At 33.3% G+C, this 27,403-nt stretch overlaps 2 long non-coding RNA genes across 2 annotated transcripts in view; one reads left to right on the top strand and one right to left on the bottom strand.

Moving 5' to 3' along the window:
• LOC144312227 (uncharacterized) overlaps positions 1-5,925 on the top strand; it is a 158,483-nt gene extending 152,558 nt beyond the window's left edge. Inside the window, exon 3 of the long non-coding RNA XR_013377697.1 lies at positions 5,627-5,925. This is a non-coding gene — a long non-coding RNA (uncharacterized LOC144312227). The remainder of the gene's footprint in view (positions 1-5,626) is intronic.
• LOC144312228 (uncharacterized) overlaps positions 1-27,403 on the bottom strand; it is a 113,811-nt gene that overhangs the window by 60,616 nt on the left and 25,792 nt on the right. The window lies entirely within an intron of this gene.

Below are 27,403 nucleotides of genomic sequence, written 5' to 3'. Positions count from 1 at the left end.
ATGCTAGTGAAATGAACAGAAAGTTCACAGAAATAGAAAATCAAATGGCTCTTAACCATATGGAAAAATACTTAACCTCATTTATAACAAAAGAAATGCAAATTAAAAGTACTGTTAGCCCTTTCTTCACCCATCAGATGGGCAAAAATCCAAAGTCTGACAGCATACTTAATTGAAAAGGCTATGGATAAATAGACACTTTATACACTGTTAGAACTGTAGATGGTCTATGGAGGAGGATTTTCCAATATCTCACAAAATTATCTATGTGTTTACCCTTTGACCCAGCAACTACACTTGTAGAAATCTATTATGGCCAAAACAAGGGCAAACATTTGAAAAGATGCAGAAGACTATTACAGCATTAAGGGTAATAGAAAAGATTAGAAACAATCTTAATATCTATCAGTAGGAGACTCGTTGTTCAAACTATTGCATATCTGCACATGGAGTACTTTAAATAGAATGAGAAATATCTTTCTAAACAGTTATGGAATGATCTCCAGGATATACTGATGAGGACAAAAACAAGGTGGTAAAATATGCTAATGTTTAAAAAAGAGGAGATATTGATGTTTTTAACAAAACAATGAAAAGAGAACCATAAAACCAAAATTCGAAACAAATTAAAAAGCTTACATATAGTGGGAAGAAAGAAATACGGTGGAAAAGACAGATGTCTTTAAATACACCTTGTTTGGAAGATGTGACTTTGGAAACTTAAAAAATGTTACATTATTATCAAAGAAAATTTAATGAAAATGCAATCTCTTAAAATCTAAACAAAATAACATGGATGAAACTAATCCTATCTTCAGCTGACCTAGTCTCATAGAGACTACTATTCCAAATGACTTTAAAACTCAGTAATTTGACCTTATATTACAAGCAGGATCTACTCTAAGGAGAGAAAAAAAATTTAAAGAAATGTTTAAAAGGTATTTTTAATAACTATATCATTGGTGGCAATGGTTATTCTGAGACTGTTTTATGTGTTGTGTGAGATAGAGCAAATAAGTAATTATATTGAAATTATTGAAAACCAAACTTTTCATCATGAAGGGAAGGAGATACTGATGTACACATATAATTCTGAATTTAAAATGGAAGCACTCATATGACCTATCAACATACCTTTTAATAAAATACGTACTTTGTAGACTGGTTCTCTCTATAAGCCAATAAACAATTATCAACCCAGTTGAGTCTCATCAGCACCCAGATTGTGTCTTCAAAACATCATTTTTCCAGCTAAAGAAACTAGGTTTTTAAAAGAAATAGCTGAATCCTGGCTCTGGCTTAAGAAATGTAAGAGGGAAATGTGGCACATGTTGTAACTGATAAAACAAAGGTTACCAACCAGGCTCTCAATAACCAAAAGGATCCAACAGTTAACCTAAATTAGTTTCCACTGAACCAAGATGGGATAATCAGTTGGAATGGAAACATTTGATATATCAAATATGCAAAAATTAGAATTCATTGTGATTTCTGTATGCTAGAGAAGAACTCATTATTTTAAAAACTAGTAAGTAGAGAGGTCCAAATACTTATCCAGACTTTCCAGTATTATCTGAACCTTACAGTTCTCAAATAACTGATGAAACAAAGCTTCTTATTACGTATTCCAGCTAATAAATGAAGAAGAAGTGGTAGAATTAGAATATTACCATTACTGTATTGGTAATGATCACCAGTGGTTACTGGTATTAAAAAATAGAGATAATAGATAGCATGCATCTCCTGATGGAAATACATAAAACCATCTATAAAACGGTCATGGCATACACACAAAAAGTTGAATCTGAATCTTACCATTTTTCTATATCTCACTATGGAGATGCAATCAATAAAATTCAGATTATAGGGGAATTCTATATGACAGAAAAGCCAATTTCTTTAACAACAATAAAATATACATAGATAAAAACTCAGAATATTGAAGGTGGATTTATAAAGAGACGAGACAGATATCAATAAACTTCAATAATGCACCTTACTTGAATCACCAATCAAGTATGCAAATTTTTTTAAAAAAGAAAACAATTGGGGACTTGTGAAGAACAGTGATTATTGAAGATTTAAGAAAATGTTTTACGTTATTTTAGGGAGATGGTGGTTTGATTTTTAATGTAAACACAGAAGCCCTAAGTACGAGCTTAATAATTATTGAAGCTTGATGGTGGGTAAATCAGGTTTATCATATTATTCTCTCTACTTTTATTTGTGTTTTTAAATTTCCATAATAGAAAGTTAAAAATGTTTCTATTAATTCACATTTGTGTCATTACTAAGAGCAAAAAGAACCCCTTTACCAAGAAAGGAATTTTGATATTTGACTTTTCTCGATTAATATTTCAAGGAAGTTAATAAGATACATTAAAGTTAGAAACTCAATTACTCGCTCAAGCTTAACACTGGCATATTTTCTTTCCAATCAATTTCCTCTGCTTTATAAAAGTTGTTTCAAGTAAACTGAGAGAACTAGAAATTATAACTCAGAGATAAGAAATAACTTTGGAAATTTATTTTGTACTTTAAGTTCACATTTAATTGAGGCTTTTGGCAATTGCATACACATTGCCTAACACTCAAAATTTTAGAAAGACTGGACATATGTTTCATAGTTAGAGATCTCGCCACTTTTTTTAGCTGTCAAAGTATCTTTCCCTGTACTCAATCCTATGTTACTTCATTGAGTAGAACATTTTTATATAACAAAGTTGGAAAATCAAGTCAGTGAGCAAAGAATTGATTATACCTTTGGTATATTGTTCTAATGGATCAGTTATTTGAAAAAAATAATTAAATTGTATTCTTACTTTTTATCAGTTAATCACATACAGATTAAATATTTAAATATTAAACATGAGACCATAAAAGTTATATAAAAGAAAATATTAATGAATGTTTATGTAACCTATGTTGAAGAATGACTTGCTCATGTGATATCAAGTCAGAAGCTACATAAAAAGATTGACGGACTTGAAGACATGAGTTTTAAATGAAAATATCACCCAAGACCTCCTCTCCCCTAGTTAATGGCCAACTAGTAAATATTTAAAACATATAATATTCTTAATATAGTAAGAGAATTTATGAATGGATGTGAAAAAGATAATTTTTCTGGGAGAAAAATGGACTAAGCACATGCATAAATGCACAAATAAAGAAATACAAATTACTAATATACAAATAAAAAATTTCATACAGACTTACTGGTATTAAAATAAATGCAAATTAATACAAACTTCAGATGACACTGTCTCATCTATCAAATAGGCAAACACAAGCTATTTGATTGGAGAGGTATGTGTTTTGGGACTCCAGGAGGGCATACTGCTCGAGAAGGAGAACCCAGCTATCCTCTCTGGAAGCAGTTTGTCTGTACTAAGACCTTTAACATTTCCATGACCTTTTGCATGGAAATACTTTACTCTGGAAATTTATATTTAAAAAATAACAAAACAAATGTGGAAACACTAACATAAATGTTTATGCATCATTATTTATAATAGCAAAAAGAGCAGCAAGCAATTTGGAACCAGGGATGAGGAATTTCTTCTACTTCTTGTTAGATACAGATGCTGCAGAATGCTCTGATGACATAGAAAGATGGTGACAGCTATGGTTAAGTGGGAAAAGAAGGATTCAGAGCAATTTATACTGTGTCATCCCATTTTATTTCATATATATAAAATCTATTTGCATTTAACATGAAATATATAACTTCCATAATGAACAAACTTTAAAAAGATGTTTTGTTTCCTATTTGTATTTGAAGAACTTCTGGTAAGAAGAACATATGCTGTAGAATGTAACACTTGGAAAGATCATTCTACACATAATGATGCTTGTTCTTGTTGAGGCAGAGCGACTGATGGGTGAACTGCAGCTCCAGAGGCAGAGCCCAGAGTGGTCAGCAAATATGCATGATGTAAGCTCACATCTGAGTTTAACATGCCATAAAGCAAAGATATGTAATAGCTTTTGTATTTGGTGGATGGAACATGGGTAGATTTTTACACACACACGCATACACACACACACACATTAGAAGAGCTAAAAACTGCCTGCCAGAGAAGTTTGGGGTAGGTAATGAGGAAAGACTAATGCTTTCATACTGATCAATATTAGCACTCATTAACTAAGGGTTAATAACTCAATGATACAAGCATCAAGTCATACATAATGGTTGCAGGTTGAAGTGACCTATTGGTTTAAATAAAATATAGTATTAAAAATTAATTTTACCCATTTTTTACCTTATTAAAGAAATGAGGATACTGGAAAATATAATATTAAATACATGGCATGCATTATATTTCTTTTCGACAGTTCTTGTTGGGCACTATAATTAAAATTTAATCATGTCATATTCCTGCTCACGATCTTTCAGTGTCTTCTTGTTACTCTTAGGATAGAGACCAAATCCTTAACATGGCCTATAAGGCCCTGAGGAGTCTTACCCTGGTCTGCCTCACCATTATTACCACTTCCAGATCTTCTCTTGATGTTTGAGATCCAACCAGTTGCCTTCTTTTAGTTCTCCAATATAGGATTTTTCTAGCTGCATACTGAAACTTAATAGTATGTCACAAAATAAGTTTAGTGAATTGAGACCAGCATCAAAAACCAGGATTGAATAGAAAATATAGTATATCACAAGCAAGAAGTGTAAATATTATTTTAGGTAAGTGCTTTTAATTTTGTGTGCTTGTTTACTGGATTATGTTGTGAAACTTATTTCTTATTAAAGTAAAAAAGTGTTTGAGAAACAATACTGTAACCCAGATTTCTCAAGTTTAGCACTGTTGACATTTTGGTTGGATAATTCTTTATTGTGGAGAGCTATCCTATTCTTTATAGGATGGTTAGCAGGATCTCTGGCCTCCACCCATTAGATGACAGTAGCACATCCCACCTCTATTATGACAATTCAAAATACCTCCAGACATTGACAAAGTCCCCAGTTGAGAACTATTGCTCTAACCCAGCATGTTTGACCCACAACAAAGCTTTTTCACAAGCTGTTTTCTCTTACTAAAAGGCGCTTGTTACCTCTTCTCTCCAGGTATCTTTCAGATCTCAGCTCAGTTGCACCCTCTTTGGGAAAGTCATCCTTCTATTACATGTTCTTATAAAATCATATGCTATACTTCAAGCACTTATCAATTTATAGTTTTCTCTGTTTACTTCTGTGATTAACATCTGCCTCACTCATAAGGCTGTTAGTTCCATGAAGTCAAGTATCATACCTGATTTTGCCACAATACAACATTAAACAAATATTTATTCAGTGTCTACTATGTGTTGATTCTGTACTGGATGCTAGGTGTTCATTGGTAGCCAAAAAAGCAAAATCCCTGCTCTCAAGTGCTTGACAGTCTTGTTGGGGAGAATTATAATACAGAAACATACCAACATTTAAGTACAAATTTAAAATCGAAATGTGCTAAAATGAAGATGTGTTTTGAGTTGGGAAGATAGAGTTGTCAGGAGAAGGAAGCACTGAGGATGTGAATGTGAATTTGAAGTGCCAGTAGGACACAGAAACATGAGAGCAGGGAAAGAGCATTCCAAGAACAAGTATCACTTACTTAAAAGCCTTTTAATATATTTCTAGGTTTTTAAAAATCATTATACTGTGAGAAGAATGCATCAGAGGAAATTAAGAGAAAAGAAGGGGACGTCACTGAAGAAGCCTTTCAGTCCAGTAGGAGACCACTCATGCCTTGGACTAAGGATTGTCATAGTGGAAATGGAAATAAGTGTATAAAATATAAGTACTTCCTAAGTACCTTGGATGCCAATTACCAGATTTGACATACTAAGTGCTTAGTAACTATTTGCTGATTTAATATCTATTGAGTGAATTCATTGAACATTACTAATAAATACATAAAAGCTTTAAGAAATTGACAATTTTTATTTTTGTCATATCTGCCTATTAAAGTTCAGTTAAAATTCTGAATTGTCTATAAAGAATTTCCCTATACTCTCTGACAAATTAATCTGTTATCACAGCTATATTCTTGCAGAAAATTCATTCTAGCTCCCTTGTAGCATTTATCACTGTTTCCCTTAAAAAAGATACTTATGTGTTCATCTGCCAAACTATGTTTTAGGTACAATGAAGGTTTATAATTTTTATTGCTTTAATTCTCATATAATAGATTGTGCATAGGGGAGTGTGCATAGGGTTGAATGATATGAACCTCAAGAAAAAAATCACTTGGGAAAATTTAGTCTCTGAAACTTGCTTTGATGACTCTTTCAATCAGAAATATCTCCCAAATGGACAGGAAATTATTTATGCTTTTATTTGAAGTTAAAGTTTATTTTGAGAAAGCAGTGTTTTAAAACATGTCTCAATCTCAGAAATACCAAAAGCAGGTTTCACTAATACAAATAGTTTTTGATGATTTGCTTTGCCATGGGAGCTAAAGGAACATACATATTTTTATTTCACTGTGATTATTAGCTAGGAATGGAATTGCTGGGTAAGATATTGTTTACCTCTGTAAGAGTTAAGTAAAACTACTTAATCTTTTTCCAAAGATATTTACCACTTTATGTTCTCACCGACCTTGTATGAAAGTTCCAGTTTCTCTACACCCTTGTCAACTTTCACTATGCCAGTCATTTAAATTTTAGCTATTTTACTGGATACAAGTGGTATATCACTGAAGCTTTAATTTGAAGTTTCCTAATAACTAATGATGTTGAACACTTTCTTATATCCTTATTAGGCATTCATTGATCTTCCTTTTTGAAGTGTCTGTTTGGGCCCTTTGCCAAACTAAAAAACCTTACTTTCCAACTTTATTGAAATACAATTGACATATATTGTGTAAGTTTAAGGTGTACAATGTGATGATTTGATACATGTATACGTTGCACAATGATTATCACAAAAATTAGTTAACATATCCATCACCTCACATAATTACACTTTTTTTTGTTTTGATGGTAGTAAGAGTATTTAAGATCTACAGTACAGTATCATTAACTATAGTCACCATAACTACTCATCTTATAACTGAAAGTTTGTACCCTTGGACCAGCATCACCTTGTTTTTTCTACTCTCCAGTCCTTGATAACGATGAATCTATCTCTAATTCTATGAGTTCGGGTTTTGTTAGATTCCACATATGAGTGAGATCACACACTATTTCTAAGGTGTCATTTAGCATAATGCCCTACAAGTCCATCCATATTTTACAAATGGCAAGATTTCCTACTTTTTACAGCTGAATAATATTCCATTGTGTATTTTCACTACAATTTCTTTATCCATTCATCTATCAATGGACATCTATGTTGTTTCCATGTCCTGGCTATTGTGAATGATGCTGCAATGTCATAGGAGTGCAGATATCTCTTCGAGATGGTGATTTAATTTCCTTTAGATATATACTCAAAGTGAGACTACTGGATCTTAGGGTAGTTCTAATTTTTTTGAGGAACTTCCATACTGTTTTCCATAGTGGGGTACTAATTCACATTCCTATAAATAGTGCACAAGGGTCCTTTTTCTCATATTCCTCACCAGAACTTATCTTTTATCTTTTTGATAACAGTCATTTTAACAAGTAAAGTGATTTCAACACTGTGGTTTTGATTTGCATTTCCCTGGTGATTAATGATATTGATCACTTTTTCCATATACTCTTTTACAATTTGTATGTTTTCTTTGAAAAAATGTCTATTCAAGACCTTTGCCCATTTTAAAAATCAGTTTTTTAAAAAAAGATTTTATTTGTTTATTCATGACAGACACACAGAGAGAGAGAGAGAGGCAGAGACGCAGGTAGAGGAAGAAGTAGGCTTCCATTCAGGGAGCCTGAGGGAGACTCGATACCCCGTCTCCAGAATCATACCCCGGGCTAAAGGTGGCGCCAAACCGCTGGGCCATTGGGGCTGCCCAAAAATCAGTTTGTTTTTTTTCTATTGAATGGTATGAACTGTATGTTGTATTAATATCTTAACATCATTTCTTTTGCTGTGTAGAATCTTTTTAGTTTGAAGTAGTCCCATTTGTTTATTTTTGCCTTTGTTTTTTGTGGTTTTTGGTGTTATAGCCATAAAATCATTGCCAAGGTCAATGTCAAGGAGGTTTTCCCCTATATTTTCTTCTAGGTATTTGATGGTTTCAAGTCTCATGTTTAGGTCTTTTAATCCATTTAGAATTAGTTTTGTTTGCTTTTATTTGAGTGAGGGAGAGAAAGAGAGAGAGAGAAAGAGAGAGCAAAAGCAGAGACAGAAGCAGATGGAGAGAGAGAGAATCTGAAGCCAATTCTGTGCTGAGCATAGATAGAGCCCTATGCAATCCTCCATCTCCTGACTGCGAGATCATGATCTGAACTGAAACCAAGAATCAGACACTTGACTGAGCTACCCATGTACCCCTAGAGTTAGTTTTTGTTGACATCTTAAGATAGGGGTCCAATTTCATTCTTTTCTATGTGGTTATCCCTTTGCCAAATACTTTTAAAAATTATACTGCATGCCTTTGTATTATTGAATTATAGATATTCTTTATATAGTACAGATATATGTATTTGCCAGAGATATGTATTACAACTACTTTCCTCCAGTTTGTGATTCGCCTATTCATTTTCTTAATGGTAATTTTACCGAAGAGAAGTTTTTACTTTTGATAAAGCCCAATTTCAGAAGTTTTTCTTTTTATGGTAAAAGTCTTCTGTGATGTGTCCAGCAATTGCTGGATCATATAATAGTTCTAGTTTTAACTTTTTGAGGAACCAGTTGGCTGCCCCTATTGGTGGTAGCACCAGTTTGCATTCTCACCAGCAGTGCAAGAGGGTTCCTTTTTCTCCACATGTTCATCAACTCCTGCTCTTTCTTGTGTTGTTGATTTTAGCCATTTTGGTAGGTGTGAGGTTATATCTCATTGTAGTTTTGATTTGCAATCCTCTGATGGTAAGTGATGTTGAACATCTTTCATGTGTCTGTTGCCATATCTATGTCTTATTTGGAGAAATGTCTGTTCATTTTTTAATTGAAAAGTTTGGGTTTTGGCTGTTGAGTTGTATACATGCTTTATATATTTCAGATACTAATCCTTTATCAGATATGTCATTTTCAAATATCTTCTCCCATTCAGAGGTTGCCTTTTAGTTTTGTTGATTATTTCCTTTGCTGTGCAGAAGATTTTTATTTTGATGTAGTCCTGATAGTTTATTTTTGCTTTTGTTTCCCTTGCACCAGGAGACATATCTAGAAAAAAGTTGTTACAGCCGATGCTGAAGTTAGTGCCTGTATTCTATTCCAGGATTTTTTTGTTTCAGGTCTTATTAGGTCTTTCATCCATTTTGAATCTATTTTTATGTATGGTATAATATAGAGGTCCAGTTTCTTTCTTTTTCGTATTACCATCCAGTTTTCTCGACACTATTTGTTGAAGAGACTGTGTTTATTACCATTGCTTATTCTTTTCTGCTTTGTCAAAAATTAATTGATTCTATAATTGTGGGTTCATTTCTGGATTTTCTACTCTGTTCCATTGATCTATGTGCCTATTTTTGTGCCAGTTCCATACTGTTTTGATTACCACAGTTTTGTAATATAACTTGAAGTCTTAAATTGTGATGCCTCCAGTTTTGCTTTTTTTATTCAAGACTGCTTTGGCTACTTGGAGTCTTTTGTGGTTCCATACAAATTTTAAGATTGTATCTTCTAGTTCTGTGAAAAATCTTGGTAATTTGAAAGGGATTGCATTAAATGTATAGATCACTTTGGGCAATATAGACATTTTTAACAATATTTGTTCTTCCAATTCATAAACATGGAATATTTTTCCATTTCTTTGTATTGTCTTGAATTTCTTTCATCAGTTGTACTGTTTTCAGAATACAGATCTTTCACCTCTTTGGTAAGTTTATTCCTAGGTATCTAATTGTTTTTGATGTAATAGTAAATTGGAATATTTTCTCAATTTTTATTTCTGCTGATTTAAATACAATAGGTTTTTGTACATTTATTTTGTATCCTATGACTTTACTGAATTTATCAATTGTGGTAGTTTTTTTGGTGGATTTTTGGGATTTTGGTTGTCTGATTGCTGTGGCTAAGACTTCCTAGTACTATGTTGAATAAGGGTGGTGAGAGTGAACATCTTTGTCTTGTTCTGACCTTAAGGGAAAAAACCTCTGTTTTTCCCCATTGAGGATGATGTAAGCTGTGGATTTTCCGTATATGGCCTTTATTATGTTGAGGCATGTTTCCTCTAAAATACTTTGTTGAAGCTTTTTACCATGAATGGATATTTTTCTATTACCTTTTTAAAAATTATCTTTAAGATATGTAGTGATGGGACACATGAAACAGCCTTTGGACCACCAGATTCAGCAGAGTGAAAGCTGGTAATCAAGCTTATTTCCTCATCTGTGGATAAGGTAACACTACAACTGAAAAGTTCCTAGGAGTAAATGAAATAACAAATGTAAAACACCTGTAACAACACCTAGCATGTATTAGGGATTCAATGAATTGCACTAAGAGACTTAATATCCTTATTTGTAAAATATGCTCTCAGAGTAAGGTTGTGAGTGTGTAGAAAGAGGTACATAAATAACATGATTAGCGCACGGCATGTCCTTTTAATATAGACCCAGAATATAAGCTTTAAGTGCTTGTTGAACCTATAAATCATGCTATGGTTATAGAAGATGGAAAGAAACCTATAGACACTTTCTTGGAGTTCTATTTTTTTGCTTAAAATCTACATCATGCTTCTGTAATGGAAGGCTTGGTTATTTATTTATTTAGTCAGTTAGTTGCTTTTCAAAAAGCCTAGCAGTGAGCCAGTGCTATATTAAAATAAGATGGAAAAGAAAGACAAGATGGGACACATGAAACAGCCTTTGGGCCACCAGATTCGGCAAAGTGAAAGCTGGTAATCAGAGAGTAACAATTTTAAATTCTTTCTTTGTACCTAAGTGATCATCAAATGAGGAGATCAGATAGTTATAGTCTCTTAGGAATTTCACATATTAAATTAATAAATGGTTACCTAGCATAATTAATATTTGCAAAATATTCACATTTCCATTATATCAAGGATTAGGGTTCATCACGATTTTCCCAGAATGTTGTCTACAGCCATACCACCCTGAATGCACCGATCTTGTCTGTTCTCAGAAGCTAAGCAAGGTCGGGCCTGGTTAGTACTTGGATGGGAGATTTTCCCAGAATGTGATGCGTAGTCATCACCATTAATATAACCAAATAAATATCTAAGATAAGAAAGACATAGGGTACCTAGGTGCCTCAGTCATGAGCTGATCTTGGCTCAGCTCAGGGCTGGATCTCAGGGTCATGCATTCAAGCTCTGTGTTGGGCTCCAATGCCCAGTGTGGAGCCCACTTTAAAGGAAGGAAGAGAGAGAAAGAAAGATCCTCACACTTTTCACTTCAGCTCACACATTATTGATCAAAAATATCATACCCATGAATAACTTCCAATGTGTGGAAAAGAGAATACTGATGAGCAGCAGTAATATTTACCACAAATTTAAAATTCCATTTTGAATATAATAAAAAGCAATAGGTATTAATTGCATGGTTCCTTCATTCTCTTTACTTAAGGGCCATAAAAGAAATTCCAACTTCAGATTAAAGGGTAGTTGATATAAATTCATTCAATCCTTATATTTCCCTGACTACATGCCACCATTTCTAAATGTTTTATACATATTTACTCATTTATTTTTCAGTATAATCTTAAGAGGTTGATATTACTATCCCCACTTTATAGATGATGAAATTAAGGTACAGAGAGGTTAGTAAGTTGTTTGCCCAATGTCACACAACTGCAATCATACCCAGACAATCTGTCCCCAGAATCCATGCGTAGCTTCTCAGAGTGGGCCCTTAAAATTATTTTTTAAATTTTTTTATTTTTTTAATTTTTATGGCAATATATTTAGTTGCATAGTTCAGTAAGAATCTGTTCTCTTTGTAACAGGTATAATTGGAAAATTGGTTATATTATCAAGGAGTGCTAGAATGCTATATTTGCTCAGGTTTTTGTACCTGTAAGGAAGGGTCTTTTCTTTTCTTTTCTTTTCTTTTCTTTTCTTTTCTTTTCTTTTCTTTTCTTTTCTTTTCTTTTCTTTTCTTTTCTTTCTTTTCTTTTCTTTTCTTTTCTTTTCTTTTCTTTTCTTTTCTTTTTTTCTTTCTTTCTTCCACCACCCCTCTCTCTCCGACCCCCCTTCTTTCTTTTAGAAGTGACCTTCCTTACACACCTGGTAAGGATGCTGGGAATATTGTAAAAAAGATATTAGGCTGATACATTTCCAGGGGGCTTTATTGGCTCCATAAAGTAAATTTTAGTATTTAAGCTGTCTAGTCATATCTGAGTCTATGCACACCTCTCTCAATTATAATGACTATTTTTTAAAGAACTGTGTTTACTAACTACCACAATTGATAAATTCAGTAAAGTCATAGGATACAAAATAAATGTACAAAAATCTATTGTATTTAAATCAGCAGAAATAAAAATTGAGAAAATATTCCAATTTACTATTACATCAAAATGTAAATGTAATTACAAAATTACTATTACATCAAAAACAATTAGATACCTAGGAATAAACTTACCAAAGAGGTGAAAGATCTGTACTCTGAAAACAGTACAACTGATGAAAGAAATGTACACACAGAACTGTGTGATGAAAGTTGTAGTGTTACCTTATCCACACAGTTTAACTATTTTTTAAAGAACCCATTTGAGCTGGGTATTTCACAAGTTGTCTTCAACCCTCATGAAATGTTTGTGTCAGAAAGAAACCATTAGGTGGGAAGGCCACTGCTGGACTTGAAAAGATTCTTTACAATGCAGCAAAATGTTTCAATGCTGCATATATTAAAAGCATCCTATTCATTTCATATTTTTTGCCACATTTCTATATATGACCCTCACATATAAGTAACTCTGTTGCTCAGTGTTTGATCTTCATCCAACAAAGTTTGAGTCAAAACCCCAAAATGTATCATTTTCCTCTTTTAAGAGGAAATTCTTAAATTTTCACAGTTGCATGGGACAAAAAGAAAGAAAATATACAAATCAGTTATATGTTTTCAGTTGACTTATAGCTTGTTTTTCCTATCTTTTGCACGTTAATACTAATAGCAAGTGATAATTAATTCATTCAAAAGACAAAATGGAAAATCATAAGTAATTTCTTATTGTCCAAACATAATTTGATTTTCTCAATTCTGCTTTTTCAAGAACCAAATTCTACATCAGATGCCATCTGCTAACTGAATGATTTGATCATCTATGCTAGGAGATGGCAAATACAGCTTGCAAGTCGAATCTGACCTGCTTCCTATTTTTATAAATAAAGTTTTATTTGAGCACAGCCACTACATTTATGTATTGTCTATGCTGCTTTTGCACTACAATGGTGGAGTTGAGTTGCTGTGACAGAGACAGTCTGACATAAAAAGCCTAGATTACTTACTATGTGGCCCTTTTCAGGAAAAACATTTTCCCCCCAAACTCTGGTCTGTGAAGATGATACCAGGTGCTGAACTGCTGACAATAAGTAAGGTATTTTGAATGTTCTTTATCCTGTTGTCAATATTTCATTTCATCTTGCCAATCGCTACTCACTAATACATGCTTAAAGAAGAGTCAAGTGAAAACACAGTGAACAGAGCCTCTTAGTCCCAGTAGATAATCAAAGCCCACTTCCGTGATATAATTGACCTCACTCTCAAATGATGACCATCAATATAAAACTTGCTATTAAGCATTTTTGTTTTATGCTGCTCTGTCAGGCTCTAGTCCTACTTCTACTTATGCCTGTTATAAGTATTTCTCAATCTAAGATACGCAATGCTGCGACAGAGTTCCATCTTACAGTCTAAATGAGATGAGTATTTAAACTGCTAATAATAAAAGAAGAAATCAGAATTCCTTTGCAGCTAGATATTTTGTTATCTACTTGCCCTATAAATTTTGATGGAAATTGCAGATCACAAAACTTTAAGAAAAAGAATTGTAATGAAACTTATTTACCAGGAAGTTGTGTCAAAGAGTTTGCTTTAAAAGACATCCTGTTTAATTTTGGGTGAGGGAAAAGGGTGAATAATTTTAGACATCCTTCTCTTAATAGCCACAAGCCAAGCTTAATTAAGGAGACAAAATATTAGTTTGCAAAGATAAACAGAATCAATGCTTAATGTTATCTTTTTTTTTTTTTCTTTTTGCTCTGAGTTCAACATACCAGCTGGCTTGAACTGTGGGTGACATACATAATTAAAACTTAAAATAAAGACTAGAGAATCTTACTTATCTGGCTTTCTATTCCTTTTTATGTTGCCCAAATAACAACCCTGTCATCATCTTTGCATAATAAATCAAGCAGAAATTCCTGCTGATATGATGAATATTTTATTTTTTCAGTCTTGACCATTGCTCTATCTTCTGCAAGTATAGAGGTAAATTAATGAAGCAAGTTGCTAAAAATAGTAAGTCTTATTAACTAATTAGGTGATCATGAAGAGGTGAAAATTCAATATCTAAAGTTGATATACTATCATTTATTTTTTTTGACTGAACTGATTGATATCCAATCAAGACAATACTGTCAAACTACTATTTTTTTCCTAATTTCTTTATTATGAAAAATTTCACGCATGCAGGACAACTGAACAAAAATAAATGCCCATCATCAAGATTCAGCAATTGGTAATGGCCATATTTGCAGTTGCTTGCTTTATTGCTAGTATTCCTAAATCTAGAATAGTCTCCAAGCAACATTTAGGTACTTAATTACATTGACTTTTTAAAAAGATCAAGTAAGTTTTCTCATAGATTGTCCTACATTTTGAAAGTACCTGTTTGTTTCTTTTTAGTGTTTTTACTGTTTTTCTTTATCCCCTATCCCCTATTTCTGGAAAACTGAAACGTGTATCTAAAAAACCAGATTCACAATAAATGTTTTGGAAGATAGTATTTCATAGGTAATGGTGTGTATTTTGCTTTGCCTCTTATCAAGAGGCACACGATGTCAGATTATCCCAGTACTAGTGATGCTAAGTTTGATCACTAATAGATTTGATGATCAGTAGACCTCCATATTGAAAGACATATTTTCCTTTGGCAGCATGTGTATATCTTATATTCCAATGACTATTGACCAATGATTTTAACCTTTTTAGAAATAGTCTTTGCCTGGATTGATTTCATTGAGGGTGGTGAGATAACTATGATATGTAATATTATTGTAGTTTATATACTCATTACCTAATATTCTTTTCTGAAAAAAATTTTTCCTCCTAAAAATTGATCACATCCTTCCCTTTAGTTTAACCAGCTATCAGAATAAGGAATTGGTGTAATAGCAAGATAACTAAATATTCCAGTTTATCCTCAACAGTTCTGGGTATGTCTTTTTCCCAGCATAAATATTATTGTGCTCCATTCAGTCTAAAAAATTAGTCTAAAAATATTATAAGATCATTCCATGATTAGTCACCTTGAATTTCTCTCTCTCCATTTCTTTTTTCATTATGAGAATGCTATGCTTTTTTATTCAATGTTTTACAAAAAAAGTTATGCTTTTTTATATCCAAATCTTTTATATTCAAAGATTATAAAAATTATTCCATTTGAAATACACAGATCCTTTTTCTCTCATTACAAATTTTATGTGTATTTCAGTACATCATATTTCCTCTGAGTATCCAATTATATTGTGTATATGTGGGTTTTTCTTTTTAATTTTAGTTAGTTAACATACAATATGATATTAGTTTCTGGAGTAGAATTCAGTGATTGATCACTTACACACAACACCCAGTGTTCATCACAAGTGCCCTCCTTAGTACCCAATATCCATCTAGCCCATCCCTCACCCATCTCCCTCCATCAACCCTGTTTTTTTTCTATCAATAACAGTCTCTTATGATTTGTTTATCTTCCCCCTTCCCATATGTTTATCTGTTTTCTTTCTCAAATTCCACAAAAAGTGAGATCATATGGTATTTTTCTTTCTCTAACTGACTTATTTCACTTTGCTTAATACACTCTAGCTCCATCCATATCATTGCCGATGGCAAGATTTCATTCTTTTTGATGGCTAAGTAATATTCCATTGTGTGTGTGTGTGTGTGTGTGTGTGTGTGTATACACACACACATACAGTCTCTCCATTGTTTGGCTATTGCTGATAATGCTACTATAAACATTGGGGTGCATGTACCCCTTCAGATCTGTATTTTTGTATCCTTTGGGTAAATACCTAGTAGTGCAATTGCTGAGTCACAGAGTAGTTCTGTTTTTAACTTTTTGAGGAACCTCCCTATTGTTCTACAGAGTGGCTGCACAAGTTTGCATTCCCACCAACAATACAAGAGGGTTCCCTTTCTCCTCATCCTCACAAACATCTGTTGTTTCTTATATTGTTAATTTTAGCCATTCTGACAGATGTGAGGTGATTTCTCATCTTGGTTTTAACTTCTATTTTCCTGATGATGAGTGATGTTGAACACTTTTGTTTGTGTCTCTTAGCCACCTGGGCGTCTTCTTTGGAAAAGTATCTATTCATGCCTTCTGCCCATTTCTTAACTGGATTATTTGGTATTTTTTTGATGTTGAGTTTGATAAGTTCGTTATAGATTTTGGATACTAACCTTGTATCAGATATATAATTTACAAGTATCTTCTCCCATTCTGCAAGCTTTTAGTTTTGTTGATTGTTTCCTTCACTATGCAGAAGCTTCTTATCTTGATGAGGTCCCTTTTGTCTTACTATTTTTGGTGAAGTTGTACGTGTGATTGATTCCTTGATTTCTTTTTCTTTTGCTTCATTATTGGTGTATAGAAATGCAACAGATTTCTGAACATTGGTTTTATAACCTGCAACTTTGCTGAATTCATGTATGACATGGAGTCTTTCAGATTTTCTACATGATAGAGTATCATGTTGTCTGCAAATAGTGAAAGTTTGACTTCTTTGCTGATTTGGATGTCTTTTATTTCTTTTTGTTGTCTGTTTGCTGAAGTTAAGATTTGTAGTACTATGTTAAATAGTAATGTCAAGAGTGGACATCCTTGTGTTTTTCTTGACTGTAGGGAAAGGCATTCAGTTTTTCCCCATTGAGTATATTAGCTGTGGCTCTTTCATATATGACCTTTATGATGTTGAGGTGTGTTCCATCTACCTCAGCTCTGTTGAGGGTTTTTTTTTTTATCAAGAATGAATGCTGTATTTTGTCAAATGCTTTTTCTTTTATCAATGTGGTACACCATGTTGATTGATTTGAAAATACTGAACCACCTCTGCAACCTAGGAGTAAATCCCACTTGATCATGGTGAATAATTCTTTCAATGTACTGTTGAATTCAATTTGCTAGTATTGTATTAAGAATTTTTGCATCAACGTTCATTAGTGATATTGGCCTGTAATTATCCCTTTTAGTGGGATCTTTGTCTGGTTTTGGAATCAAGGTAATGCTGGCTTCATCGAATAAGTTTGGAAATTTCCATTCCATTTCTATTTTTTATATATATATATTAATTCTATTTATTGGAAGCTCACTCTGGGCCAATGAAGAAAAAAAAATAGAAACACAATAAATAGAAATAGAAATTTGACTTGTTGAAAAGCTAACATGTCAACTGACACAGGGCTACTTACATTTTACTGCCCAGAACAAGCACAGCAACCCCACTATATATCTTTAATGTTTCACTCTGCTAGACAATAAGCCTGGGACTCCTTAGCAGAATCCTAAATCTCTCAAAGTAATATGTTTTCTTTCAAATGCATGGTATCAATACCTCTTAAATAGTCATTGTTTTCTACATTTGTCTGCAAGATATACCTTCCTCTCTGTTAAGGATATTGTGGTCTTCTCTCGTCTCTCAATGCCTGAGGTCACTCCCTGTTCACTATGAAATGTAAGATCTTCTCAAAGATCTTATTCTATATATAAAAAAGAAGAACTTACTCTATGATCATGTATAATTATAAATTTTCAGTGTCAGGGAATATGGATACCATGGTCATCCAGTGGTTGACCAGTATGCATTCCTCATCTTTCTTCTTGAAATATTGTTCCTATGAAGGATGAAAACCTTTTAATATAAATTTATTTTTTATTGGTGTTCAATTTGCCAACATATAAAATAACACCCAGTGCTCATCCCATCAAGTGCCCCCCTCAGTGCCCGTCACCCAGTCACCCCCACCCCCCGCCCACCTCCCCTTCCACCACCCCTAGTTCGTTTCCCAGAATTAGGAGAACAGTTTGAGGAGAATAGGTATTAATGCCTCTTGAAATGGTAGATCTCCCTTGGGAAACCTTCTGGCCCTGGACTCCTACGTCTTGGGAGATTTTTGATGACTGCTTCAATTTATGTGCTGGTTATGGGTCTGTTCAAATTTTTTATTTCTTTCTCTTTCAGTTTTGGTAGTTTGTAAGTTTCTAGGAATTTGTCCATTTCTTCCAAACTGCCCAATTTGTTGCCACACAATTTTTCATAGTATTCTCTTAGAACCGCTTATGTTTCTGTGGTGTTGGTTGTGATCCCTCTCCCTTCATTTGTGATTTTATCTATTTGGATCCTTTCTCTTTTCTTTTTTGGCTGGCTAGGGGCTTATCAATTTTATTAGCTATTTTGAAGAACCAGCTTTTAATTTTGTTGATCTGTTCTACTGGATTTGTTTGTTTCCATATTGAAATTTTTTTCTTGTGGTTGACTTCAAGTTTCACAGTATTGTCATCTGAAAATATGCATGGTAGGATCTCAAACTTTTTTGTACTTCTTGAGAGCTGATTTGTGACCCAGTATGTGATCTATTCTGGAGAATGTCCTGTGTGCACTCGAAAAGAATGTGTATTCTGCTGCTTTAGGCTGAAATGTTTTGAATATATCTATTAAATTCATCTGGTCCAGTGTTTCATTCAAAGCCATTGTTTCTTTGTTGATTTTCTGCTTAATCTGTTCACTGCTGTAAGTGGAGTGTTAATATGGTTTAAAATTTTGTATGAGTTCTTTTTTTTCTTTAAGATATTGTCTAAGGATGAATGGTCAGAACACTGGATCAAAAGTAACTTAAACACTGTCTAGCAAAAAAATACCACAAATAAAGTAGAAATGAATGATAAACTGGGGGGGGGGGGAAATGCTTGCAGTTTTCATCATAGACAAATGGTTAATACTCCAAAAAAAAGTGTTACTAGACAGAGAAAATATAAAAAACAACAAAGAACACAAGAGAGATATAAACAGTTCACCTAGAAAAGAAATGCAAATGACTCTTAGTATATGAAAATAGGCTGGGGATCCCTGGGTGGCGCAGCGGTTTGGCGCCTACCTTTGGCCCAGGGCGCGATCCTGGAGACTCGGGATCGAATCCCACATCGGGCTCCCTGCATGGAGCCTGCTTCTCCCTCTGCCTGTGTCTCTGCCTCTCTCTCGCTCTCTGTGACTATCATGAATAAATAAATAAAATCTTAAAAAAAAAAAAAAGAAAATAGGCGTAGCTTATTCACTGGAAGTCAAATATAAATTAAAACTGATTAGTGGTACAATATTTGATTTTTCCCAGTGGCAAAAATCCAAAAGTGTGACAGTGTACTCTACCAGAAAGGCTGGATAGAGACAATCATTTATATTGTAGGTGATAATGAAAAATAGTATAATTCTCTATGGAGAAGAATAAGCAATATCTAGCAAAATTCTACATTTACTTATACTGTCACACAGATAATCCAGAATCTCTTTTTCTCAAGACCCTTAATTTAATCACCTCTCTAATCGCTCTTTGGATGTGTAAGTTTCTGGAAGTTCTTAAGCTCTGGAGATCATGATATAGACATCTTGGGGGGTCACTTTCTATCTACCACACAGGATCATAAACAAGTAGATGAATTTAACAATAAATATGAAAGGATTGAAGTCAAACAGAATATCTTCTCCTTTTAGAACACAATTAAGAAAAAATAATCAATGAGTAAATGACCAATGGGAAATCCTCAAAATGATCAGTACACTTCTAAATTGTCCTTAAGTCAAAGAAGATATTGCAAGAAAAATTAGAAAATATTTGGAACTAATTGCAAAGAAAACAACTCCATTTCAAAATTTGTGGAAAACAGTTAAAGCACTGTTTATAACTTTTAAGGCTTATATTAATAAAACGGAAGAGTACACAATCAATGATCTAAACTTCCATTACAAGAAGTTAAAAAAAGAACAAATAAAAAATAAGGCAAGGAAATGCATAAAGATGAGAAAAAACTTATATAAGAGAAAAATAGAGATCAATAAAATTCTACAAAATGCATAATCCACTAGTTCTAAAAGCTCTCAGCCAAATGTAAATATTAGGGTAAAAGAAGGAAACATTCAGCTAATCTCATACTTAGTAGTGAAAGACTAAATAATCTCCCACTCTAAGACTGGGAATAAGGCAAGTACGTCTGCCACATTTATTTTATTCTACATTATGTTGGAAGTCCTAAACTGTGCAGTAAAGCAAGGAAAATAAATAAATACACACAGACACACACAGGAAAGAAAGACATAAAACTGTTTTTACTTTGTGGATAGCATCATGATGTATTTAAAAATTCCTAAGGATGCTACTGGGGAAAAAAAAAAAAAGCTACTCTAACTTTTGAGTAAATATAACAGCATCACATGATAACCCAAGACTAGTATACCAAAATCAGTTGGTCTAGATAGTAGCAATGAAAATACAATAGCATTAAAAATATATATGATGCAAAGAGATAATTTTAAGAACATGTATAATACCTGTACAATAAAATTTGAAAGATTGCTGAATGAAGTTAAAGGGGACATATATAATTGAAGAATCATACAAAGTTCATGAATTGGAAGACTAAATATTGTTAAAGTATTGATTCTCTCCAAATTTATTTATAAATTTAACACAATCCCAAGTAAAATCTCAATAGACACTTTAAAGAAATTGTCAGACTGGTTCTACAGCTTATAAGGGAATGCAAAGCATATAGAATATAAAATTTTGAAAAAGAAGAATGCATTTGGAGGATTTATACACCCTGACTTTAAATAATAAACAAGATAGTATGATATTAGCATCAATATAGATATTTAGATCAATGTTATGGAATTGGGAGTTGAGAAGTAGTTGTATAATTATATGGTAAATTAGTTTTGACAAATTTCCAAAATGAGGGGTGCCTGGATGGGTTGGCTGGTTAAGTGTCTGCCTTTGGCTCAGGTTGTGATTCCCAGGTCCTGGGATCAATCTCCCTTTCCCTCTGCCTGCTGCTTCCTCTGCTTGTGCTCTCTCTCTTTCTCTATCTGTCAAATAAACAAATAAAATATTTTTTTAAAGTTTAAAAAAATTATAAAAGGAATTGATGGGGGAGAATTTGTCTTTTCAATAAATGGTGTTGGGATAACTGGATATCCATATGGGAAAAAGAGGGCTTTGGCATTTTCCTGACACCGTACACAAAATTTGATTCAAAATAGATTATGAACCTCAACATGAGGGTTTTAAAAGCATAAAACTTCTAGAAAAAGACATATGAGAAAATCTTTGAATCTTGGGTAAGGCCAAAGTAGTGTAGATAGGACACGAAATATAAGAGTCACAAAAAAAAAACAAAAAACAAAAAACAAAAAAAAAAAAACCAAAAGAGTCACAAAAGAAAATAATTAATAATTAAATTTCCCCAAAATTACAAACTTGTGCTTGTCAGAAAGTTCCTTTAGGAAAATTAAATGGCAAGTCACAGATGGTGAGAAAATATTTGCAAAATGTACATGTTCCAAATTACTTGGATTCGGAATATACAAAGAAGTCTTACAAGGACGCCTGGTGGCTCAGCAGTTGAGCGTCTGCCTTTGGCTGAGGGCGTGATCCAGGAGTCCCAGGATCGAGTCCCGCATTGGGCTCCCCACAGGGAACCTGCTTCTCCTATGCCTGTGTCTCTGTCTCTCTCTCTGTATTTCTCATGAATAAATAAATAAAATCTTAAAAAAAAGAAGTCTTACATCTCAATAAGAAGAGAATCAAGTAAAAAATATGCAGATACTTTGTAAATGAAGAAGTCTAGGAAAAGATGTTCAACATCATTGGTCACTAAGGAGCTGTAAATTAAAACCACAATGAGATACTACTGCACACCCACTGGAAAAACAAAAATTAAAAACAAGTGTTGGCAAAGATGTGAAGCAAATGGAAACCTTATGAACCATATGTGGGAGTGCTAAATGGCAGTTGGAAGAATGGTAGTGATTCAGAAGGGGGCAGCTCTATGAAAGGGGGCAGGATGATGCAGAACAAAGCAACAGCCAATCCAGAGTTGTCCAGTGAGACAAGTTGTTGTTGCTGGCCACTGAGATTGTGAGATTACCTATAATATACATAACTTTTAAAAAGTTGAGTTGTAGTTTGGCTTTATTTCTTCTCTTCTTTTTCTGTGCAAAATATTTTTTGTTGCTAAATTTGTTGATATTTTTCATTACTGCCTCATAATTTGTTTTTTTTCTTTTATTATTATTTTTTTATCGGAGTTCAATTTGCCAACATGTAGCAAAACACCCAGTGCTCATCCCGCCAAGTGCCCCCCTCAGTGCCCATCACCCAATCACCCCAACTCCCCACCCACCTCCCCTTCCACTACCCCTTTTTCATTTCCCAGAGTTAGTGTCTCTCATGTTTTGTCAACCTCACTGATATTTTCACTCATTTTCTCTCCGTTCCCTTTATCCCCTTTCACTAATTTTTATATTCCCCAAATGAATGAGACCATATAATGTATGACCTTCTCCGATTGACTTATTTCACTCAGCATAATACCCTCCAGGCCCCTCCATGTCGAAGCAAAAGGTGGCTGTTTGTCATTTTTAATGGCTGAGGAATATTCCCTTGTATACATAAACCACATCTTCTTTATCCATTCATCTTTCGATGGACACTGAGGCTCCTTACACAGTTTGGCTATTGTGGACATTGCCGCTTCATAATTTGAATCATAATTCCCACTTTCCAACTTTCCTGTAATCTTTTAATTGAAAGTCCAGCTTTTTCCCAGTAATTTGAAATGCCACCTTTATTATATATCAAACATCCATATATACTTGCTCTACTTTTGTATTTTCCATTCTTTTCATTGTTTTGTCTGTCTGTCTTTGGACATAATATCACACTGTTTAAATATAGTGACGTTACAAAAGTATAATTTAATATGCTTTTCATTGCGCTTTTTCAATATTTTCTCGACTATTTGCTTCTGTATTTCAAGACTCAAATTTTCTAGCTTCACAAGAAATATTAGTATTTTTATTGGAATCACATCTTTTCATATGTCATTTTTTATATTAACTCAAATAATAGTGACTCTTTAGGAATTGAATCACCCAATTCAAGAATATAGAGTGTCCTTTTGTCCAAATTTATTTTTGTATCTTGCAATAGTGTTTTGTTTCTGTTTTCTCCCACATTTTTGTTGTGGGATCTTTTCTTCTATTATATTTTTCTGACTAATAATTTGTACAAATATGAGATATTATTTTTACGTGTTAATTTTATATATCATGCCACATCATGGAATTATATTATTACTTATAATTCTATTTCCATTGACCCTTTTCAAGTACACTATCATAATTCATTTATTAAATTTATTTACACACTTATGTATTATTTATATCAAATACATATTATACATATTTATATTATCTATTTATAGATCAAGATACATTTTCATCTTTTTCTCTTATAATTACTATACTCCTAATTATTTCTTATAGTTATATTGGATAATATTTCTAACACAAGAGCATAGAGTAATGCAAATGATAGGCATCTTCCCCCTATGCTGTCTCAGAATTTATAGAGTGTTTCCCTATACTTATGTATGGGGAAACATTTATTTATTTATTTATTTATTTTAATAATATCTTTTTTAAAAAATCATTTATTCATTCATGAGAGACACAGGGAGAGAGAGAGGCAGAGACATAAGCAGAGGAAGAAGCAGGCTCCATGCAGGGAGCCCCATGTGGGACTTGATCCCGGGTCCCCAGGATCACGCCCTGGGCTGACGGCAGCGCTAAACTGCTGAGCCACCCGGGCTGCCCATGGGGAAACATTTATATGTTACATTTTAGGTTCAGGAATAGAAATATAAACACACACACACAGGCAGACACATATACATACACACAAAATAATCCTCTTTTTTTTAAAGATTTTATTTATTTATTCATGAGAGGCACAGAGAGAGAAAGAGGCAGAGACACAGGCAGAGGGAGAAGCAGGCTCCATGCAGGGAGCCCGACGTGGGACTCGATCCCGAGTCTCCAGGATCATGCCCTGGGCCCAAGGCAGGCACCAAACCGCTGAGCCACCGAGGGATCCCCCACAACATAATCATCTTAAGATAATTCATCTTAGGATGAATTCATTAAATCTTATTTCAGAATATATTTTTTAAGTTAGAAATTGATGTTGAATTCTGAAATACCTCTCAAGAATCTAGAGAATGTTTCCTTAAATGTATTAATGTGCTGAGTGACAATTATGGCTTTTAAAATGTGAACTGTTTCTGCATTGTTGTAATATACTTGCTCAGAATACATTATTTTTGAATGTACCGTTTTATTTTGTTTGCTAATTTTTATTTTAGATTTTTTTTGCGTTGACATACATAAATAAAATTGTCTTTAATTTTCATTGTTGGAGTTTCTAGCTTTATAGTTTCAGTGTTGTTCTCACCCCATAAAAATACTTTGAATATTTTCCTTTTCTTCAGTATTATCTGTGTGATGTTGTTATTTGCATGCCTGCGTGATTGGTATGTTTTTTGGAGAATGTGTACAGAGAAATTAAAATTTGCTAATGGCCATTACATAATGGAAACCTGGAATATTTATCTTATTATATAACCTTGTACATGCTTATTGAAGAAATCCTACAAAGTACAAATGAGCAAAAAGCAAAATACAGTAAAGCAACAATGCTAATAAAAGCAACAACCTTTCACTACTTTGAATAATCTCTTCACTAGATGATTTTAAAAAAATGTAATAGTGACCAAAATCAGAAAAAAAAAAAGTATCTTATATTGGCCTTCTTCCACCAGAATGTTGCCTTGAGAACCTTAGCTTTTAATTTATTACTACATTTTTATTTCTTTTATATTAAAAATATTTTAAAGTATTTGACATATATGGCTGTTCTCTTAAGCTAATGATTCTATAATGTTTGAAGACTAAAGGGTAGCCCTTTAAAAAAATAGGAAATATCTCATCTTAACCAATATCTCATGCAACCAGACGAGATAATAACTTCATATTAGTTTATGAAAAACCAAGTATTGACTAAAAGGAAGACTACCATTTTGACTGCAGAATAAATTTTTTTGAGTACTTACTTTAACCTGTCACTTTTAAAAAGTTATTATAAAAGTTATTTATATAAATAAATGAATAAATAGTTATTCATACCCTCACTGAGCTTGTACCCTAAGTAATGATGTCTGAGATTCTTCTTTATGATTAGATTTGACTGCTAAATTCAGGTACTCTTATGTGGATACCATCTTGATTTATATTTTTTGACAGCAAAAAGTACAGAAGAAAAGATTGGTTTTCTATTTTCTCTGTTTAATTTTCCTCTATTTTTCCTTTTTATAAACCCTTTCTGAGATATTAGAATACTTTTTAAGGATCCCTTCTTATTTTTATATACAGTATTTTTAGTTTTAGTAGTGGTTGTCCTTCATATAATAATATGCATATGTGAGTTATCACCGTGTGATGTTATCAACATTTTACCTCTTTGAATGAAGTTTAAAGAATTTTACTTCTGTTAAGGTCCTTTTAGCAACCCCACTTTTTTTTTACTTTTCTTTATCTGTATTTTTTGAGTATAGGTGACACACAATGTTACATTTTCAGGTGTACAACTTACAAATTTGACAAATCTATACATTTTGCTATGTTTACCACAAGTGTAGCTACCATCTGTCGCCATACAACACTATTACAATATCACTGGCTGTATCCCTTAAGCCCTGCTTTTTATCCCATGACTTATTCATTCCATACCCAGAAGCCTGTACCTCCTACTCCCTCTTCACCCATTTTGCCCATCCCACCATCCCCTGCCCCTCTGACAAGCATTAGTTTGTTCTCTGTATTCATAGTTCTATTCTGTCATTTATTTCTTTATTCATTTTTTAGATTCCATTTATGAGTGGAATCATATGATATTTGTCTTTCTCAGACTTATTTCATTTAGCATAATGCCCTCCAGGTCCATCATGTCACAAATGGCACAATCTCCCTCCTCACCTCTTAAACAGAGTTTTCTTTAGTATTTACTCCACATACTTTAAGTACTACGTTACATGGTGTTATAATTTTTGCTTTAATCATCAAATATGATAAAAGAATCTCATGAGAAATAGGATTGTCTATTACAGTTACCCTCTTTGCCCATTTTGATGTTATTGCCTTCCGAAGTTCAAAGCCGCCTATTATTTCCTCTACAGTTAAGGAACTTCTTTTAGTTACTCTTTAACAGTAGATTTGCTAACCATAAATTGTCTTAGTTTTCCTTTTTCTGAGAATGTTTTTATTTACCCATCATCTTTGAAGGATATTTTCACCAGACTAGAGTTGGCAATTGACTTCTTTTCTTCCACTACTTGAAAAACGTGTCACTTCCTTCTGGCCTCTGTGGTTTTAGATGAGAAATGGGCTTTCACCTGATTTGGTGTTTTCCTCTAAGTAACGTGTCATTTCTGTCTGACTTCTTTGAGGATTTTTTCTTTGTCTTCAGTTTTCAGAGGTTTAATTACAGTGTACCTTGGCATGGATTTCTTTGGGTATTCTGAGGCTTGCTTGGCTTCTTGAATCTACACATTTCTGTGGGTTATTTTGTCCCACAGGTCCCTGAGACTCTGTTTATTTTCAATCCATTTCCTCATTGTTCACATCAGGTAAACCGTATTTGTTTGTTCTCAAGTTCACGCTGTCATTCCCGTTCTACTACTAAGCACATGTAGTCAGTTGTCCAGTTTCACTTATCATATTTTTTCAGTTCTATAACTCTCATTTTTTTTAATAATTTGTTTCTTTGCTGAGATTTTGTTTTTTGTTTGTTTGTTTGTCTCAAGAGAATTTGTAATTGCTTATTGGAGCATTTTTATGATGGTTGTTTTATAATCCTTGTCAAATTGTCCCAACATTTGATTCATCTTGGTGCTGGCATCTATTGGTTGCTTTTCTAATTCATGTCATAATTTTCCTGGTTCTAGATATGATGAATAATATTTTATTGCAGCCTAGACATTTTGGACATTATATTAGGAGACTCTGGTTCCTATTTATTCATCTTT

Source organism: Canis aureus, chromosome 4 (genome assembly GCF_053574225.1).
Source record: "Canis aureus isolate CA01 chromosome 4, VMU_Caureus_v.1.0, whole genome shotgun sequence".
Taxonomy (NCBI): domain Eukaryota; kingdom Metazoa; phylum Chordata; class Mammalia; order Carnivora; family Canidae; genus Canis; species Canis aureus.
Note: the sequence above shows the minus strand (reverse complement) of the source record. Positions and strands in the feature narration are given on the sequence as shown.